The 7,500-nt window shown below is 48.9% G+C and overlaps 1 protein-coding gene across 1 annotated transcript in view; it reads left to right on the forward strand.

Moving 5' to 3' along the window:
• The window catches only part of LOC135537416 (tripeptidyl-peptidase 2-like), a 119,627-nt gene that overhangs the window by 50,393 nt on the left and 61,734 nt on the right, over positions 1 to 7,500 (forward strand). The window lies entirely within an intron of this gene.

Raw genomic sequence — 7,500 nt, forward strand, 5'->3', positions numbered from 1 at the left:
TCTGTGGTGGGTTACTGATTACACCTGTCTGTCTCTCTGTGGTGGGTTACTGATTACACCTGTCTGTCTCTCTGTGGTGGGTTACTGATTACACCTGTCTGTCTCTCTGTGGTGGGTTACTGATTACACCTGTCTGTCTCTCTGTGGTGGGTTACTGATTACACCTGTCTGTCTCTGTGGTGGGTTACTGATTACACCTGTCTGTCTCTCTGTGGTGGGTTACTGATTACACCTGTCTGTCTCTCTGTGGTGGGTTACTGATTACACCTGTCTGTCTCTCTGTGGTGGGTTACTGATTACACCTGTCTGTCTCTCTGTGGTGGGTTACTGATTATACCTGTCTGTCTCTCTGTGGTGGGTTACTGATCACACCTGTCTGTCTCTCTGTGGTGGGTTACTGATTACACCTGTCTGTCTCTCTGTGGTGGGTTACTGATTACACCTGTCTGTCTCTCTGTGGTGGGTTACTGATTACACCTGTCTGTCTCTCTGTGGTGGGTTACTGATTACACCTGTCTGTCTCTCTGTGGTGGGTTACTGATTACACCTGTCTGTCTCTGTGGTGGGTTACTGATTACACCTGTCTGTCTCTCTGTGGTGGGTTACTGATTACACCTGTCTGTCTCTCTGTGGTGGGTTACTGATTACACCTGTCTGTCTCTCTGTGGTGGGTTACTGATTACACCTGTCTGTCTCTGTGGTGGGTTACTGATTACACCTGTCTGTCTCTCTGTGGTGGGTTACTGATTACACCTGTCTGTCTCTCTGTGGTGGGTTACTGATTACACCTGTCTGTCTCTCTGTGGTGGGTTACTGATTACACCTGTCTGTCTCTGTGGTGGGTTACTGATTACATCTGTCTGTCTCTCTGTGGTGGGTTACTGATTACACCTGTCTGTCTCTCTGTGGTGGGTTACTGATTATACCTGTCTGTCTCTCTGTGGTGGGTTACTGATCACACCTGTCTGTCTCTCTGTGGTGGGTTACTGATTACACCTGTCTGTCTCTCTGTGGTGGGTTACTGATTACACCTGTCTGTCTCTCTGTGGTGGGTTACTGATTACACCTGTCTGTCTCTCTGTGGTGGGTTACTGATTACACCTGTCTGTCTCTCTGTGGTGGGTTACTGATTACACCTGTCTGTCTCTGTGGTGGGTTACTGATTACACCTGTCTGTCTCTCTGTGGTGGGTTACTGATTACACCTGTCTGTCTCTGTGGTGGGTTACTGATTACACCTGTCTGTCTCTCTGTGGTGGGTTACTGATTACACCTGTCTGTCTCTCTGTGGTGGGTTACTGATTACACCTGTCTGTCTCTCTGTGGTGGGTTACTGATTACACCTGTCTGTCTCTGTGGTGGGTTACTGATTACACCTGTCTGTCTCTCTGTGGTGGGTTACTGATTACACCTGTCTGTCTCTCTGTGGTGGGTTACTGATTACACCTGTCTGTCTCTCTGTGGTGGGTTACTGATTACACCTGTCTGTCTCTCTGTGGTGGGTTACTGATCACACCTGTCTGTCTCTCTGTGGTGGGTTACTGATTACACCTGTCTGTCTCTCTGTGGTGGGTTACTGATTACACCTGTCTGTCTCTCTGTGGTGGGTTACTGATTACACCTGTCTGTCTCTCTGTGGTGGGTTACTGATTACACCTGTCTGTCTCTCTGTGGTGGGTTACTGATTACACCTGTCTGTCTCTCTGTGGTGGGTTACTGATTACACCTGTCTGTCTCTCTGTGGTGGGTTACTGATTACACCTGTCTGTCTCTCTGTGGTGGGTTACTGATTACACCTGTCTGTCTCTCTGTGGTGGGTTACTGATTACACCTGTCTGTCTCTCTGTGGTGGGTTACTGATTACACCTGTCTGTCTCTCTGTGGTGGGTTACTGATTACACCTGTCTGTCTCTCTGTGGTGGGTTACTGATTACACCTGTCTGTCTCTCTGTGGTGGGTTACTGATTACACCTGTCTGTCTCTCTGTGGTGGGTTACTGATTACACCTGTCTGTCTCTCTGTGGTGGGTTACTGATTACACCTGTCTGTCTCTCTGTGGTGGGTTACTGATTACACCTGTCTGTCTCTCTGTGGTGGGTTACTGATTACACCTGTCTGTCTCTCTGTGGTGGGTTACTGATTACACCTGTCTGTCTCTCTGTGGTGGGTTACTGATTACACCTGTCTGTCTCTGTGGTGGGTTACTGATTACACCTGTCTGTCTCTCTGTGGTGGGTTACTGATTACACCTGTCTGTCTCTCTGTGGTGGGTTACTGATTACACCTGTCTGTCTCTCTGTGGTGGGTTACTGATTACACCTGTCTGTCTCTCTGTGGTGGGTTACTGATCACACCTGTCTGTCTCTCTGTGGTGGGTTACTGATTACACCTGTCTGTCTCTCTGTGGTGGGTTACTGATTACACCTGTCTGTCTCTCTGTGGTGGGTTACTGATTACACCTGTCTGTCTCTCTGTGGTGGGTTACTGATTACACCTGTCTGTCTCTCTGTGGTGGGTTACTGATTACACCTGTCTGTCTCTCTGTGGTGGGTTACTGATTACACCTGTCTGTCTCTCTGTGGTGGGTTACTGATTACACCTGTCTGTCTCTGTGGTGGGTTACTGATTACACCTGTCTGTCTCTCTGTGGTGGGTTACTGATTACACCTGTCTGTCTCTCTGTGGTGGGTTACTGATTACACCTGTCTGTCTCTCTGTGGTGGGTTACTGATTACACCTGTCTGTCTCTGTGGTGGGTTACTGATTACACCTGTCTGTCTCTCTGTGGTGGGTTACTGATTACACCTGTCTGTCTCTCTGTGGTGGGTTACTGATTACACCTGTCTGTCTCTCTGTGGTGGGTTACTGATTACACCTGTCTGTCTCTCTGTGGTGGGTTACTGATCACACCTGTCTGTCTCTCTGTGGTGGGTTACTGATTACACCTGTCTGTCTCTCTGTGGTGGGTTACTGATTACACCTGTCTGTCTCTCTGTGGTGGGTTACTGATTACACCTGTCTGTCTCTCTGTGGTGGGTTACTGATTACACCTGTCTGTCTCTCTGTGGTGGGTTACTGATTACACCTGTCTGTCTCTCTGTGGTGGGTTACTGATTACACCTGTCTGTCTCTCTGTGGTGGGTTACTGATTACACCTGTCTGTCTCTTTGTGGTGGGTTACTGATTACAGCTGTCTGTCTCTCTGTGGTGGGTTACTGATTACACCTGTCTGTCTCTCTGTGGTGGGTTACTGATCACACCTGTCTGTCTCTCTGTGGTGGGTTACTGATTACACCTGTCTGTCTCTCTGTGGTGGGTTACTGATTACACCTGTCTGTCTCTCTGTGGTGGGTTACTGATTACACCTGTCTGTCTCTCTGTGGTGGGTTACTGATTACACCTGTCTGTCTCTCTGTGGTGGGTTACTGATTACACCTGTCTGTCTCTCTGTGGTGGGTTACTGATTACACCTGTCTGTCTCTCTGTGGTGGGTTACTGATTACACCTGTCTGTCTCTCTGTGGTGGGTTACTGATTACACCTGTCTGTCTCTCTGTGGTGGGTTACTGATTACACCTGTCTGTCTCTCTGTGGTGGGTTACTGATTACACCTGTCTGTCTCTCTGTGGTGGGTTACTGATTACACCTGTCTGTCTCTCTGTGGTGGGTTACTGATTACACCTGTCTGTCTCTCTGTGGTGGGTTACTGATTACACCTGTCTGTCTCTCTGTGGTGGGTTACTGATTACACCTGTCTGTCTCTCTGTGGTGGGTTACTGATTACACCTGTCTGTCTCTCTGTGGTGGGTTACTGATTACACCTGTCTGTCTCTCTGTGGTGGGTTACTGATCACACCTGTCTGTCTCTCTGTGGTGGGTTACTGATTATCCAGTTACCCCAGGCTGCTACCTTAGCCAGTTACCCCAGGCTGCTACTTTAGCCAGTTACCCCAGGCTGCTACCTTAGCCAGTTACCTCATCCAGTTACCCCAGGCTGCTACCTTAGCCAGTTACCTCATCCAGTTACCCCAGGCTGCTACCTTAGCCAGTTACCTCATCCAGTTACCCCAGGCTGCTACCTTAGCCAGTTACCTCATCCAGTTACCCCAGGCTGCTACCTTAGCCAGTTACCTCATCCAGTTACCCCAGGCTGCTATCTTAGCCAGTTACCTCATCCAGCTACTCCAGGCTGCTACCTTAGCCAGTTACCTCATCCAGCTACTCCAGGCTGCTATCTTAGCCAGTTACCTCATCCAGTTACCCCAGGCTGCTACCTTAGCCAGTTACCCCAGGCTGCTACCTTAGCCAGTTACCTCAAATCAAATCAAATTTATTTATATAGCCCTTCTTACATCAGCTGATATATCAAAGTGCTGTACAGAAACCCAGCCTAAAACCCCAAACAGCAAGCAATGAACGTGTAGAAGCATGGTGGCTAGGAAAAGCTAGCTACCCCAGGCTGCTCCCTCAGCCAGCTATCCCAGGCTGCTCCCTCAGACAGCTACTCCAGGCTGCTACCTTAGCCAGCTACCCCAGGCTGCTACCTTAGCCAGTTACCTCAGCCAGCTACCCCAGGCTGCTACCTCAGACAGCTACTCCAGGCTGCTACCTCAGCCAGCTACTCCAGGCTGCTACCTTAGCCAGTTACCTCAGCCAGCTACCCCAGGCTGCTACCTTAGCCAGCTACCCCAGGCTGCTACCTTAGCCAGTTACCCCAGGCTGCTACCTTAGCCAGTTACCTCAGCCAGTTACCCCAGGCTGCTACCTTAGCCAGTTACCTTAGCCAGTTACCCCAGGCTGCTACCTTAGCCAGCTACCCCAGGCTGCTACCTTAGCCAGCTACCCCAGGCTGCTACCTTAGCCAGTTACCCCAGGCTGCTACCTTAGCCAGTTACCTCAGCCAGCTACCCCAGGCTGCTACCTTAGCTAGCTACCCCAGGCTGCTACCTTAGCCAGCTACTCCAGGCTGCTACCTTAGCCAGTTACCTCAGCCAGCTACCCCAGGCTGCTACCTTAGCCAGCTACCCCAGGCTGCTACCTTAGCCAGTTACCCCAGGCTGCTACCTCAGCCAGCTACTCCAGGCTGCTACCTTAGCCAGTTACCCCAGGCTGCTACCTTAACCAGCTACCCCAGGCTGCTACCTTAGCCAGTTACCCCAGGCTGCTACCTTAGCCAGTTACCCCAGGCTGCTACCTTAGCCAGTTACCCCAGGCACCTACCTTAACCAGTTGCCCCAGGTGCTACCTTAGCCAGTTACCTCACGGACAGCCGTGAACAGAATGTAGTGATGTAGTGTAGTGATGTGTAATCCCTGCACCTGTCCGAAGAGACAAGGAGAGAACGCCCCCTGTCTGTAGAGACAAGGAGAGAACGCCCCTGTCCGAAGAGACAAGGAGAGAACGCCCCTGTCTGTAGAGACAAGGAGAGAACGCCCCCTGTCTGTAGAGACAAGGAGAGAACGCCCCCTGTCTATAGAGACAAGGAGAGAACGCCCTCTGTCTGTAGAGACAAGGAGAGAACGCCCCCTGTCTGTAGAGACAAGGAGAGAACGCCCCCTGTCTGTAGAGACAAGGAGAGAACGCCCCTGTCTGCGCGTGTCTTCCACTATGTGTATCCGTTAGCGATGATGCTAATGAGAAGTCTAATGGTAGATCGGAAGGCTTCTGTAAAACCCTGTCAGTTCACTACACAGTCTTCTCTGCTGACCTGGCAGAAAGATAGCAGCATCATTTGCATCTGTCCAGTAGGTATTTGTTTTGCAAATTCTACCGTCACTTGCGCGCTAGAAAAACACAGATTAACACAGCCTCTAGCTAGCCTCTAGCCTCTTCTCTTGCTAGCCTTTTGCTAGTCTCTACTCTTGCTAGCCTCTTGCTAGCCTCTGGTCTTACTATCCTCTTGCTAGCCTCTTCTCTTGCCTAGCCTCTGGTCTTGCTATCCTCTTGCTAGCCTCTTCTCTTGCTAGCCTCTTGCTAGCCTCTTCTCTATCTAGCCTCTGGACTTTCTATACTTTCGCTAGCCTCTGGTCTTACTATCCTCTTGCTAGCCTCTTCTCTATCTAGCCTCTGGCCTTTCTATCCTCTTGCTAGCCTCTGGCCTTTCTATCCTCTTGCTAGCCTCTTCTCTTGCTAGCCTCTTCTCTTGCTATCCTCTTGCTAGCCTCTTCTCTATCTAGCCTCTGGTCTTGCTATCCTCTTGCTAGCCTCTTCTCTATCTAGCCTCTGTTCTTTCTATCCTCTTGCTAGCCTCTTCTCTTGCTAGCCTCTTGCTAGCCTCTTCTCTTGCTATCCTCTTGCTAGCTTCTTCTCTATCTAGCCTCTGGACTTTCTATCCTCTTGCTAGCCTCTGGTCTTACTATCCTCTTGCTAGCCTCTTCTCTATCTAGCCTCTGGCCTTTCTATCCTCTTGCTAGCCTCTTCTCTTGCTAGCCTCTTGCTAGCCTCTTCTCTTGCTATCCTCTTGCTAGCCTATTCTCTTGCTAGCCTCTGGTCTTTCTATCCTCTTGATAGCATCTTCTCTTGCCTAGCCTCTGGTCTTTCTATCCTCTTGCGAGCCTCTTCTCTTGCCTAGCCTCTGGTCTTTCTATCCTCTTGCTAGCCTCTTCTCTTGCTATCCTCTTGCTAGCTTCTTCTCTATCTAGCCTCTGGTCCTTCTATCCTCTTGCTAGACTCTTCTCTTGCTAGCCTCTTGCTAGCTTCTTCTCTTGCTATCCTCTTGCTAGACTCTTCTCTATCTAGCCTCTGGTCTTGCTATCCTCTTGCTAGCCTCTGGTCTTACTATCCTCTTGCTAGCCTCTTCTCTTGCTAGCCTCTGGTCTTTCTATCCTCTTGCTAGCCTCTTCTCTTGCCTAGCCTCTGTTCTTTCTATCCTCTTGCTAGCCTCTTCTCTTGCTATCCTCTTGCTAGCCTCTTCTCTATCTAGCCTCTGGTCTTGCTATCATCTTGCTAGCCTCTTCTCTTGCTAGCCTCTTCTCTTGCTAGCCTCTTGCTAGCCTCTGCTCTTGCTATCCTCTTGCTAGCCTCTTCTCTTGCTAGCCTCTTACTAGCCTCTTGTTAGCCTCTTACTAGCCTGTTGCTAGCCTCTTGTTAGCCTCTTACTAGCCTGTTGCTAGCTTCTTGTTAGCTTCTTACTAGCCTGTTGCTAGCTTCTTGTTAGCTTCTTGCTAGCCTGTTGCTCGGTACATGTTGGAAATAAAGAGTAACTACATCAAATGTGGTCTCCTGATGTGGTATGTTTTATATATATATAACTATACTATATAACTACCTATAGCTACCCAATGTAGATATATATATAACTATACTATATAACTACCTATAGCTACCCACAGATATATATATAACTATACTATATAACTACCTATAGCTACCCAATGTAGATATATATATAACTATACTATATAACTACCTATAGCTACCCACAGATATATATATAACTATACTATATAACTACCTATAGCTACCCACAGATATATATATATATAACTATACTATATAACTAC

This window comes from Oncorhynchus masou, unplaced genomic scaffold (genome assembly GCF_036934945.1).
Source record: "Oncorhynchus masou masou isolate Uvic2021 unplaced genomic scaffold, UVic_Omas_1.1 unplaced_scaffold_769, whole genome shotgun sequence".
NCBI lineage: Eukaryota > Metazoa > Chordata > Actinopteri > Salmoniformes > Salmonidae > Oncorhynchus > Oncorhynchus masou.